This window comes from Sipha flava, unplaced genomic scaffold (assembly GCF_003268045.1).
Source record: "Sipha flava isolate LNK unplaced genomic scaffold, YSA_version1 74_pilon_pilon, whole genome shotgun sequence".
NCBI lineage: Eukaryota > Metazoa > Arthropoda > Insecta > Hemiptera > Aphididae > Sipha > Sipha flava.
This window is the reverse complement of record NW_020273614.1, coordinates 862,819-877,975: the sequence shown is the minus strand read 5'-3', so window position 1 is coordinate 877,975 and position 15,157 is coordinate 862,819. Positions and strand designations below refer to the sequence as shown.

General features: G+C 30.0%; 1 protein-coding gene across 1 annotated transcript in view; it reads left to right on the top strand.

Annotated features, from left to right (window-relative positions):
• The first annotated feature begins 2,949 nt into the window (after positions 1-2,949).
• Positions 2,950-15,157, top strand: part of LOC112692522 (myb-like protein K) — a 36,290-nt gene continuing 24,082 nt past the window's right edge. Inside the window, exon 1 of the mRNA XM_025567207.1 lies at positions 2,950-3,608. The gene's annotated coding sequence lies outside the window, so the exon portion shown is untranslated. The remainder of the gene's footprint in view (positions 3,609-15,157) is intronic.

The window sequence follows — 15,157 nt, the reverse complement described above, 5'->3', positions numbered from 1 at the left end:
TAATGATTACATTTTTAGATCTCATGCATTATCCGTTTAAGGGTTAAGTTTGTTTGAATCTTGAAAAATATAAGTAGACCGAACAACTGGTTTTAGAGCTTGAAAAAAGTACTGGTGTCTAAATAACGAGTATTGTTTACCAATTAGGACGTGATAGATTTACTGATACCAAATAATGAGTCATTGATACCATATGTGTTTGGAAGTTTAAAGAATCCTTACGATTTCCTGTTGACTGGCTCTTTTTATATACATCACAGTTATAAAAATAATACTAATTAATTTTCTTAGAATATAATAAAATAAAGAATATTAAATTCGAATCCTACATACGAGTAATACTACATAATTTTCTCACGAATAATTCTAACACAATACAACTAACAATATCGGTATACATAGTAAAAAAAATTTATTTAAAGCTCCGAAAGCAATGATAATATGACATAATGAAACATTATTAAAATTACTTCAGATTGTAGACATCAGTAGATATATTTTACTAATTGATATTTAATTGAATTAATACATAATCTTAAAATTTTGGGATGTGTTTAAATATAATGCTGTTAATATAAAAAATATATTAATTTTATTAGTATTAACATATTAACTGTATTGATTCATCTCTACATTCGATCCCATAAATAGGTACGTTATATAATATGTATATATATTATGTATTAACCCCACGCAAAAACAGTTGATGTAATTATGTTAAGTATAATTATTGTTTGATGTTTAGTATAGTATTGGTTAATATTATTCAGGTTATTACTATAATACTATTGATGAGGCTAGAAATATATGATTTATGCCTATACAATTATTTCACATAAAAGATTTCTATTAAGTTTTTTTTTTTTACTATTACACATGTATAGTGATGAAAAGGAAGAAAATCATGGTAGATATAAAAACAGATTATTAATCTTTTGTTAGAGTATTCTAGTATCGTGTTATTAAATAAAAGGACGGATTTTATAATTGTGTTTGGGAGTTTTTTCAACACTTTTGTACCTATAATACAGTGCCGCAAAAACCGGGTGTGCAAAGTGTGCCACGCACATGGGCCCCAAGGTTTACATACATTTGGCCGCCCCCCCCCCCCCTAGTCACAGCCGAAAATAAACTACATTTTACAAATACACAACTATTTAATAATATTATATTATTATTTTATAATAAAAAGAAACTTTTTTTAAAATTCAGGTAAGGATGTTATAATATTTTAAAGTAATATAATCAGTAGTGCATTTAAGGGGGGAACGAAAGGGGTAAATTCCCCAAGCGGCAAATTTTTGGAAGCCAAAAAATATTTTTACTTTTATTATTGATGTGTTCATGTTTATTTTATTGTATATAATTAATAATAAATGTATTATATTTAATCTAATGAAAAACCTTGTATTGTTAATCATTTTGCATATAATAAGTGTTGATTCCGTTTTCTATGTTTAATATATATATAAATATTTTTAAGAAAGGAATATTCACTTTTAAGATTTAAAAATTAGGTTAACGTTAGGATATGTATTACTATAAAATTATCTAATTCAATATCGCAAGACAATTGATTTGTGATTTGTTTCATAAAAATAATTTTTTATTGCTTAACTTTGAATTTATTTATGTATATATTTATTTTATTTTTTTTTGGTAAGGGGGGAGGGTGGAAAAATTATTTTGCAGCGGGGCGCGTATATATTAAATGCGCCACTGAATATAATATTTATTTAACAATGAGTCCATCGAGTATTTGAGTAGGCATACAACATACCTATCTAAACTACTTAAATAAATTTACGACATAAATATTTAGTGAAATATAACATACAACAGTAGTAGGTATTTAATTTGATATATTTACATATATCATACAATAACTGATGTGAAACGTGTTTTAAAACCTAAAAAAATTGATATTTATAAATAAGTATAAATATATAAATATATATAAATAAGACGTACAACAAAAATAAATCCTAGGAAGGGGCCTAATATGATTACTGCACACGGACCTCCTATTTTGTAGTTGCGGCACTGTTATAATTAGGTACAAATTTAATACTTAATATTGTATTCACGTAGAATACAAGACAGACAACGTACAAGGGGTAATATTTTTTCGACAAACGTATTTCCCGATCGTAATCATAACGATTTGATAGCGATAGGTAAAACACAAAATCCAATACAACCTTTAACCACCGTTTCTGTGCCACGAAATGAAAATGTAAGCACGAACAAACGAAATTCGACTTGTCCTTTTGATTTCGACAAGACGATTCATCGTCTAAACGGTGGACAGGTGAGGCGAGTCTGCGCGGTCTCGCGAAACGCACTCGAAACCCCGGAACAGCGTAACGACCATATTCGCCCCCTCCCGCCCGATAACATTACGGATTAGTTCGAGAAACAACAGCAATTGTTCACGAGCTACGTACTAAAGTGCACCTTACGGTGCAGTGGCGTAACTGGGAAAAAATAATTTATTAACCATGATCAAATCCTATGCCCCCTTAGTTATCTTATAACATGTTAAATAATATAATACCTTTTTTCTTAACTTATGATAACGCAAATATTTGTATTGTTGGATTATCTTGGAGGGGACAAAACGATTTGTTCAATACTTAACGCTAAGACTTAAACAATTAATTACACTTGCCCCTTCCCCCCACTACAACGCCACTGTCCCGGTGAAATAACCTAACGCGCGCGCGCGTCTCTTTGTTCGGGTCGCGCGTGAAAAACGCACGCGAAGCGTCCACGGGGGCGTTGCACCGGCCGCGGCGAAGAACGAGCGCGAAACGTGGTAGTGGCGGTCGGGTTCTGCGAGACATGGTGGAGGAGACACGCGGCGGCGCGTCTCTCTCGGTCGGGTCCCCCGGCAATCACCGCAGCCGCCGCCGCCGCCGCCGCCGCCGACTGGATAAGCGCTTACCGTCGTCAAATCGGTGCAGTGCGTTCAGTCCAGTGTTGGTTTTGCGCGCGCACGGCGTTCTCACACGTAGTATACACACGCGCGCCCGCCGTCGTCCGTCAATAGTAATACGATTTTTGTATCAGCCGTCGTCGTCGTCGTCGTCGTCGTCCTTCCGCTGTTCCGTACACCGGCGATCGTCCGCGGCACGTTCGTAAACGATATCGGTCGACGCGCGTTACATCAGCGCGCCCGCTAACACCGTCGTAACAACATTGGTGCGTTGTATTAAATTTTCACGTCGATCGAGCGCGCGCGCGCGCCCAAACACCGCGGTCTTCGGGGGGGGCGCGTATAATTGTGTTGCACCGTTAACAGTGGTGTTCGCGCGAGAAACACGATCAAGTATAGACGCCGTCCCTCGCGTATTTTCTTTTTTTCTTTTCCCGAACCCGCCGCCGAACGGTCGTCCTCCTCTCGCCGTGCCCACCAAAGGCGCGCGGCCGTTATGCGCAGCCAGCGATCGTGATCACCGCCGCGGAACCATCGACTCGCACTGGACGCGGGTGCGCATGCAGATTAACCGACACGTGCCGCCCCAGCAGCCGTCTCCGACCCTTGACCGTCGAGGTCCATGCGACCTTTTCGCACGCACGCACCACACGAACGCCACTAAGATCTCGTAAGTACAAACGACGTTATGATATCCTCGTTCCTTTGCCCCGCACGCAACGGGCCGACAACGCGCTGATGTCTCGCATTGGTTATTGCTGTTATTGCTCTTTTCGTTGTTGTTGTTCTTGTTGTCGGTGGTGCCGCCGTCGTTGTCGTGTCGGTTCGCGCGACTCGTCGTCATCGCTACGGCCGTAATCGTCGCCGCGCTCGGCGATGTTATAGTGTGGACGATAATCAGAACACGCGGTTACGCCACACAGAAACTCTCTCCTACCATCACTGCAAATAATGGATCCGTGTGAAACTATTTTATTTTCTCCGGGAAAAAAAATTAAATAAATAAAAAAAAAAAAACCACCAGTTAATCATATTATATATTTTATTTGTTGCTCGTATTTCTTTTACACTACATTATTAGGTGTTATGCGCGTGTACGCATTCCATATTTTCCCCGTGTACGAGTGGACGCGCGATCAGTCCGCATACACAGAGGTCTTTAACTCCTTGGTCGGGTTTTAGTGTACGCGAAACGAACGTCCGCGGCTACGGCCGAGAATCGAGAGTCTAACCTGCAGCCCGTATAACAATAATATTATAGCGATGTGTATGTTTGTACACGATCGGGGAAACTCACTAGGTACGTAAATTATATTTCCGTTAACATCTGCGAGAGTGACGTTTTCGAATTTCGATTACATCCTCCCGTTTGTTGTACGCGCTTTTCTCAGAGACCATTAGTTCGGTTCATGGGACCGCGGAACACGTTGTGATATTATGTTGTATCGTTATTAAGAAAATTAAGAACAACAACTTCAAAAAAATAATAATGATTACAGTTCTTCACGATACACAATGTTAATGGTCTGGCGAAATGTAGCGGACAAGACAAAATTGAAATTTTATTCGTTTTTAATACGCCGATTTCGGTTTGTTAAAAACGGGTTTCGATTTATTACTTTTAACTGTCCGTTTAAACATCGTTTTAATTTGATTTAATAGCGCGTTAGCCGTAATTTGTATGTAATTCTTTGCCAACGATAAAATCTTCTCTCGCTTAACTATCGATCGTTATTTAACCTTAAACATAGACCGTTTTTTCCTTCCATAGAATTATCCTCGACAACTGAAAATATTTGTAAAAACAATAGCAATAATCAGTAATACTCATATTCTTATATACGCTGCAGTAGTTTGTAATACGCAATCCACGAATTTAAAGTTTGATGCTGTCTTTTACGGTTGGGTCGTAAAAAACTTGCAGTGATATTGTATTTTTGTTCTTTTTTTCTTCCATCGTGTCATGGTACCTATACTCTAACATTAATTAGAATTCAATGCAACACGCTAGAGCCATAGTAGCAGTCTATCCGTTATAAATCAACTCATTAGATTTCATGACTGGTCGCCCTCAGAGTGTATTGAAGCGAGTTAACGGTGCCGTTATTATGAAGTCACCCGATGGCAACGGATACCACCGTGGCACCGTCACCGTCGTGTGTTTGATATTGTGCAACAAGAATCAATTTCAATTTTTAAACACTGTAATCAAAACGATAGTGAAACTATATGAGTATATAATGTAGACTGAACACAATTGAATTTTAAATGACATTGAACGAGTTACAAAAATGTTAGTACGTATTAATAATACTGTCGACAAAAAAAAATCACGTCAGGTCAATGTAAACTGTTAAATGTTAATTATTTGTATTTATTGATATATTTTAGATCTATTAATAGTTTAGACGTATCTTTTATTCTCATTTTCCATTTTCATAGTAAAAAAAAAAACATTTTATAATTAGTCCAAATTAAATATGATCGTCGTCAACAGTTAAACAGTTTAAGTTAATATTGGTAAATAAAATAGGTACGGTAATTAATATTCTTAAAATTATGTACATCGATGTATTGTGTATTAAAATTAAATTAAAAATTAATTATTTTCTTTTTAGATTTTCTCTTTTTGAGGGAAAATAAACTTCTAGTTAAAACAATATGTATTATGTAACATAACAGCAAATATTTTTAATCTTAAACTTATATATTTTCATCAAGGCATTTTTTGATTTATTTTTTACCAAAAGCTATTTGCATCTAATCGAAATTTGTTACTTAGCAACGAGCTACAATTAATTTTACTTTTCGACCTTATATAACACCTATATAAAATTAAAAATTAAATTTGTTCGCTCAATATAATTGATAAATCGTTTTAATGATGTAAAAAAGAAAAAAAAAAGTTTTTAAAAAATTATAGAATTACTCAAATAACGCTTAATCAAGTAGGTATCAAACATAGCTTTGCATTTTTAAGTACTAATTATACGCAAATAAGGTCGTTCATATTATATTACATTAATCTTGTTTGTTTTAAATATAATGCGCAGTATTTTTAAATGTTTGCATTTTATTTATATGCATATTGTGTACATGAACCCCCTCATTACGTAGTAAATTTTATTATCATTTATTAACATCTACAAATTCCTATCGTGTGATAAATACAAATTTTGGCTGGCAAATCGCCATGGATTATTGAAAAAAAAAAAAATGAGTCTGATGTTTATGCTGGTTTTGTCTCATCGAACACTCGTTGGAAACGCAATAACAGGTATACGAGTTTACCACTAATTCTACCCCGATATTCAATCGCGTATACGCACGAGTTGTTTTAATGAACCAGTGCGTTTATGCTGCTGCTGCTGCTGCAGGGGCAACCTACACGTGTACACGTATGTAAAGATAGACGAAACTGCGAGAGGAGCCCACGTCATTTATTTTATTAATGCCGTTTAGCTACAAGATTGTTCATTGCATAAACATTACCTAATCGCACTATGTAATACTTCTCGAGATGTAAATCAACTCCAAGTTGCACTTTGATCTTAACGGAGAAGTTATTACAATATTATTAAAATAAAAATACTTGTACAAATGTTATATGCAATACCTAACATTAAATTAGTGTAAACTAACTGCAAAATTTTGCAGTATTATATTTTATGTACCAAAAAGCCAAAATCGCGGGGATGACAAATCTTACAATAGTTGAGCTGTTGTATACATGAAATGCTATAATTTTCATTTTCGGCAAATGTATTCAAACACCATTAAATGTATGTTGTATGTATTATTATGTTATGAGAACGTATGTGTGTATAATTTACGAATATGGTCACTGGTCGAACTATTAGTGGATTATTGTTTATTGTTTGATTATTGTTTAATAGTTTAGAATTATTCAACATTTCCTCGTTATTCATCGTGATCAGTCAGAAAATTTTGCTCGTTTGGAACTGATTGCAATTTTGAAATATTGATTTGGAATCGACAGGATTTATGATGTGTATTTTTTCTACTTAATGTCCTTTCTGTTATTAAATTTATTTATCTAATTTAGTTAATAGTATTCTGGATTTCTTTGAATCGTTATTTTAGTTTCATTTTTATTTTTAAAATAATATTTATTTGTTTTTCAATTGAAAATTAAAATTATACGTAGCGATTTTTCTTTAAATCATGGTTTGTTTCATAATATTATTTAATCAATATTCAAAGATTTTTACTTTTATGATGATTTATGATAATTCTATAAAATGTCAAGTCTAATACTATATTTTTGTATTATACTAAAATATTTCATTATAATAGTATCCTTAATGCATATCATTACTTATAAATACTATATAGCATAGCATAGACTTATATTAATATTTATTCTAATAGGCATTTATAACCATTGATATAACTATAAACTAATATATTTATATCAGAAATATTAGATACTTGTTTGTAATATATTATATAACTTTCTCGTAATTTTGAACAAAATTAAATTTACACAATTAAATGAAACCATGATAACATTCAATTTTTATTCCGAGAAGTTTTAAGAATTTTATATATAAGTTATAGCCATAGCTTATAAATAATTTTAAAAATATAAGTATACTACAAAATATATAAACGCTGTTGGTGAAAATAGTGATGAATTTAACGTAGCTATGCTAGAGGTTTTCCTAAACCTTGCAAAGTTCTTAAAACTAATTGTTCATTAATTAGTTTTGCTAGAAGACTTTAAGGTCATGATCAAATGTGAAGTTTATCATAGTGTTCATCAGCAATTCGTCTTAATATCCACCAATTAGGTATCTAGAAATTTTCATATTACGTTAATTTACAACATTCTAAAGTCTAATTATTCTCGCTGTAGACAATAGTTTCCTTGCGTTTTTATACATTTTTTTATACTTTCTTTTTTTATGGTTATATAGTTCGCAATACTTTGAACTCTATCTGTATTTGATTATAATATTGTTGAACCAATTAATAAAGTTATTGATTTTTAACTTATTTTTTATTTATTATACACAACCGTCGTATATTTTCCGTGTATGTTAATATGTTTGTCACTTTTATTATAAGAAATAGTAAAAATATAAAATAAGCAGTTAGGGTGTAATGCAATAAAAAAATACGTAGGGGGAAATTTATTTAAAAATTTTAAATTTCTAATATCGGTTATCATTTTATTAAAAATTAAAAATTTATACTTGTAAATGAAAACGTAATTTGTTATAAAATAAATTTAATACGCAAAATAGAAACAAACATTTAAAAAATATAAAATTTAGAATTTTCAATACAAATTTTAAATTTTAAAACATTACCATAATAGCATATAATGTTAAGTTACTACTAAATAATATGATTTACTCACAAAAAATGTATTTTTAATACTTAAATAAATTGTTGTTTGTATGAATATATTGTAACCTTAATATTAAGTAATTTCATCACTATAAACAACATTGTGATCTAATTCTTCGTTTGTAATTAAATGTTATTTAAACTTTTATCCTAAAAAAAAAAAACTTTTTATTTTATTTATTTAGTTGTAAGCGGATGTGAACCCTTTAACTTACTTAACATATAAATGTTTTTAATATTTTTAATATGTGTTTATTGATTAATTTAGTTTAAATATTTTCTTCAAATACCTAATTAATTCATATGATATAAGTAGGTACTGCATTATTTTTTAGTTACTACATATTGACAATCGTTGTATGATTTAAATAAGGAGACGTTTTCTTTTTTTAGTAATAATGAAAGTGATTCAGATTTAAGTTTCGTTTCGATGTTTGGTCAACCATTTAAGTAAAAGTTAAATCTTCTAATTGGATTATTTACAACTTATAATTGTCTTTAGACACTATCTTAGTCTATTTTTTTTTAAATGAATTACAGCTATAATATGTATTTTTCAATACCGAACTTAAATATTATTTTAACGGCCGTTTTAGTTTTATAAATTTTTATTAAAATAGTCATAAATTGCCGTGACCTGTTAAAGGTGAAGGTTTGATTAAAAAATGACTCAAGTGAAATATTATTTAAATACGGACTACTTTAAACAACAAAAATTATATGATATAAAAACGAAAGGTTTATATATAAGTTCATAATTAATTCTAAAAGAAATAGGATCACAAGTAAAAAAAAAAAAATATTTAAAATAATTACAATTTTTTTTGAAAAAGAAAAATTAATTTACGTGTTGATTAATATACCTACTCAACATACTTTACATTATAAATGTTTTTATTTTTAAAATCTAGTTATATGAATAAAATATTTAATTTAGAATTTTATATGATTTTTGAAAATAAAAATATATTTCTGTTGATACTAGACTATAAGTACTAGATACTATTAGTAAACATGTATATCAAATATATAATTTCTAAATAATAAACTAAATATATTCAAATTTCAAAAATCATTCATGATTTTTTTGATGAGGTTGGGTCAAATATTATAAGCATCCTTTGTTTGGATCCTATGTTAACAATACCATTCTCCAAATATTTTACATTTTAATGACAGTGTATGTGATTGTAAATTTTAATTACAGTCTTATAAAACAATGGTGAATTACTTGCTTATGTATTGTAATACTTAATATCTAATTGTATATTACATGGTATGTTCAATATGCCGACGCACTTGTATTTATTTTCAATAATTTAAATACAATTTTTGGATAACAGTGTTCATATAATTTGTAACCATACAATGCTGACTTTTCGAGAATAATATTTCAAACACAATCTAATAAAAATCGAAAGATATTCCTATTGCTATACTGATGTGTATATAATGATGTCATTATATTTTCTATATATATATGTAATTTTTTTTTTTTGTAATTATTGTCATAAATTATTATTGTTTTGTATACAACACTATGATGTAAACATTTCACATGTATTTACTATATTTACTATCATTTTTATTTGGTGACCTATTTATTAGTGATCGTTACAACTTTTACTTTCTATGTATATTTTTATTAACCAGCTGGTTTTAATACTTTAATTTTTTATAAATTATGGTTTAACTTTTTTACAATTTAAAGTAAGCATATTTCGATAGTTATTTATATGGTATAACTATGAAGGTATTTTAAGTTGATATTTAATGCAATAACGGTACCTCCCACATTCACCAATATGTGCATACTGACGTATGACGTCTAATAAGTTCTATGACAATGATATTGTTATAACTATAATGTTACGTTAGTTCATTGAAAATCTGTACAAAGTCTGTAGAGGTAGTGTTATTAACGTCAAGGCAAATATTGTATGCTGTGAGGGTATGAAACGTATAAAAATCTAGGTACTTTTACAATTTTATAGTAACTTTTTCGGTGTAAATATCCTTGAAATCTGCACAACCTTATTTACTGATTTATTTATGATTTTGTTATTAAATAATAAAAACTTGGTTGAAAACAGGTTGGTAATTAGCGCTTCTCTGAAAATCCAGTTGCCGTCCGCAAAGTGTATCACAAATTAATAATGATTAAAATTATGAGGTGTCTTCCTCGTATAGTACATTCGGCGTTATGTTTTTTTCTGCTTTATGAATAACGCGAATTGAAAGCGTGCCATGTTTAATGTGTCGCGCGATTATTTCTGTTCATACAAAACACGCGTGCCTTGACTTCATCTGCAAACTGTTGTTAATAATTATTCATAGCTGTTAATGTACCTATATTAGAACGCAACAGGAATTTGCAGGACGAAGGTGATTAGCAGGCACTTACACGTCAGCACACATAATAACATAGCAAGATTTTGTTGGACCCAAACGCATTTTTTCGCCCAAGAACTTGTCGATATGGTTCAGCGAGTACCTATAGTTTGCTTACCATATACCTGGTCAAACTGCAGTCGAAGGTTGGTGATCAACCTTACCCGTCGAGGATATCGTCAAAGACGATTCAGTAATAATTGTTCTGGGATTACCGCGTTCGTGTGCATTATACCTGAACAACTACATTCTGCGAATTTCAATCTGAATTTATATACTTACGATTACGTTGACTCATACATGATTTTACGCTTTCAACCTTTGTCCGCCAAATATAATTCAAGTGTAATATTACGTATCGTACCCAGCAGTCGTCGAATCGTATCACATGTATAAACATACATCACACAATAACCCAATGTAATTTTTTGTTTTAAGTTTTTTATACGATTAAAGAATTTTCCGTCTGTTATGAAACCAAAGTATCGCGAATAAAAATTTCAAAATAATTTCTAAATTAATTCATTATTGAGATTTTTTGTTGCGTGTCGAAATAATGCAGAAACTATATAACAGTTGTAAGAAGAGAGCGTTGAAATAAAGCGTTTTATAAAGCATTAGCGGTTTCGATGCACTTATAATGTTTCTGAATTAAAATTCAAGCCAGGAAATTTTTGTGAAAATTAAGAAATACATCAATAAATATCGCAGTAAGTAATTGAATTATACAAATATGTACAACGTACTTTAAAGTTTAAACAATCATTTGTCTAAAAACCGTTTAATTAATTTTATGTATACTGGAAATATTTAAATGTTTTATGTCATACATTTTTATTTATTTAATGTGGTTAGAGGGGGAGGGTAAGAAATACCTACGCTTCGGACGCAATTTCTGGAAAAGTATAAAAATTAAAAATTTGCATTTTATGTTAAAAATATATCGATTAATGTTGTATATTTTATTTACAAAAACTTCAACGTTCTATATATTAGTTGAAGCAATTGTTAAAAATAATGCCTACATAATAATTAAAATATTTTTAAATTAAAAATACACAAGGGTGCATTTAGAAGTTTTCCTCCGAGCGCAATATTTGATTGCTACGACACCGGTGGTTAAGATAATGATATATTATTTATTTTACAAGTCACGAAGTATTAACTATCCAGATTCGAGTCTGTTTATCAGTAAGGCATTAAGAACATTTTTTTTGTTTTGAAATCGTATGGGTAATTAAAATGAAATTAGATCATAATATTAAGTACTAATTAACGTCTGTACCGTTTTAGTTATCGGCGCAGACTAACATAATACATACGCGTGTACGCATAATATATCATCGTGTGTAGATGAGTACTGCGTATAATTCCCATCATAGATATTGTTTTATTTTATTGGTGTTATATTATTCTGTTCACACGAAAAAAATAAATAAATTCTAGATGGGTTTGCCTAACCTTTTGTATGAGCGGTATTAATATTACGATCATACAGTGTGAAGTTCGACGAAATTTTTACGTACCAACATCGTAATGCATAATAGTATACATACAGTATTGGCCTTCGAGGTGCGCCATTAAAAGATACAAATGTATCCTTGATCTGAATTAGTATCCTGTACTTATGTTACCGGTATGATGTAATGAATTTTTTTTTTTTTTGATACGATACATACGTCGTCCGTGTTTATCTTACAATATATTATTTTGTGTCGTTGCATTGATGGAAGTGGCAATAGTGTCGGCCATCGAATTGGTTACATAACCTTAAACGATCGTTCTGGATATATTACGATATAAGGAGAGGAAAAACACATCAACAGATCCGTCTGTAGACTTCGCATACAATCGGAAGCACAATGGGCTCATATGGCAGAACGGATAACGACCGCCTTCAAACGTGCGTGACTTGCTTGGATCATTTTATCTTGATCTTGTTTAGTAGACAATTATTACATATTATATAGTGGTTAGTACGTATATTATAATGATAGCTGCAGTATCATTATTGCAGAGCCCGGGTTTTCGTACACGTACCCAATTTATTTATTTAATATGTCATAATCCGTCAATTTCGATTATCGAATATGCGTTCCGAGTGATATAAAAACGAATTTATAAGTCTATTTCATTTTTTCCATAACATTTTTTTTTTAATACAGGGTATAATGTATAATATAAATGATACATATATGTATACGAAGTTTTTCTACAGTAATTCAATGATCTCGATTATCTTTACAAGTCTTGAAAATGTATTTAATTGATACGAGTTTCTAAATTTAAAAAACCGTATATCTCTACTCAGTTTTTCTGTTTATCCAAAAATTATAAAATGTCGATTGATGTTTTTAGATTTAAGCTGTGTTTATTTATTTACTGTTTATAGGGGATATAAAATAATTTAATACATTTTGACTTTTGCAGCAAATATAATAACTACAAAAAAAAAAAAAAAATTATGACGCAGAAAAATAATTTCATAATTTATTTGATATGGAAAGTTTTCTACATTGTTAGTGTAAAATTCCTTCCAATTATATTTGCAGCAGAATGAAAATGTTTTTTTTTTTTAATTGCTTGAAATAGTTGAGGTCAAAATATTAATAATTTATCTTCATAAATTTGAAAATTGATTTTACTCGTATGTATGATTAATGTTAGTATAGCGCGTAAATGAATATTTAAACAAAATCAATTAGTGTATTAGGGTTGAAACTTGTGTTTTTTATTCTATACAATTGTTTGACAATACAGTAGTCACTCGATAATTCGAAAAACTCCATAAATTGAACTAAACGCTTAATCTTCTAAGAAAACCTCTATAATTAGATGAAAATACATGTATTCCAGTCCCCTCGATAATTCGAAATGTCTGTTGGTGGAACTCTCTCTACAATTCAAATTTTTTTTCCAGAACTTAATTAATAATAATTATTAATTATTATAATTCGAATTTGCTTTAACGCGGTTATACGTATGTTCATATGTATGAAGTATATTCATATGTATATCTATTTGACGTGCTCGCAATGAAATTTATAACGATGGCAATTAAATATTATCGTAGTTTATAAATTTTATCGTACCTTACCTACCTAATCTGGACTTTAATCGTATCATTTTACCATATTTATGTCAAAATTGCGAAAAATTTTCGAGCATTCTGAAATGGACGAAAAAGGATGCGATACAATTTTCAATGCTATCAGTAAGTTAAATAACGTTATGGATCAGATTGTGGCCAACAATTTAACACAAAAAAAAAGAACAGATTTCTTTAAAATGTAAAATATAATAATATAATAAATAAATGTTACTTAACAAATTAAAAATATAATATATATTATATATAATAAATTAATGTAAATTAATAAATGTAATATAACATATAATTTTTCACCTCTCTTTAATTCGAATTAATTTTTTTCCTTCGATTATTCGGACACTCGATAAATTGAAAACCTTTATAAATCGAATTTTTAGCTCAGTCCCCTGAATTTTGAATTATCGAGTGACTACTGTAGCACTAAAGAAAATGTAACCAGGTTTTTTGAGAGTTACATCATCACAACTTATACTCAAATTTTAATAATTGTATGTTTTATATTCATGTACACAGTGAAATAAAAATCCATAGAAAGTGATCCCTAATTATTAGTATATATTCGTGTTTTATTCGAATGAAGTTTGTACTATGGTGAAATATTTTTTAAATGTGTATAAAAAGTGTTGTTTAATGATAACTTGGCTGTAAGCTATATTTGAACTGATATAATATTATAGATACTGTTTAGTATTGGAGTCTCGGTGGGTGGAGTGACTATATCTGTTAAATCATGTATTCATGTTATGCTTGCTGATAAAGATTAGAAAATACTAAACCATTATGTTAAAATAGCTAAAGCATTTGTAATGTAAAAATAAGAAGTTTAGGAGCGTTTATGTAGATTTTTTCTATTACCAATTCTATATGATGTTGCCAGACTTCGATTCCTACAACCATGTGAAATCTAATTTTCGTAAGGAATAATTATAGCTGTATAATACATAATTTGTTGATCATATATTTACTAGAAAAATATTTGTTTAAACGCAAAGGTATTGAAGTAATGGAGTCTTAGAAATTTAGAGATTGGTACATCATCGTTGGTATTATAATTTGAACATTACTTCTATTTATTTATTTCAGCTTGACAATTGTTAAAAATATAATTTATTATAAAATACAATACCTGTTAGAAACAGGTGAAAATACATTTCCTTTCATTAGATTTATTAAAATTATCACGAATAGAAAACAATTTTCTAAGAAGTTAAATGTCACGATGAAACTTTAGCATTTACTATTGAATTGTAAAATTATTTAATAAACCGCCTTAAATATAAAAATACATTTCAGTTAAAACAATAAATGTATTACTTGCACAGATTACAATATTTATGTTA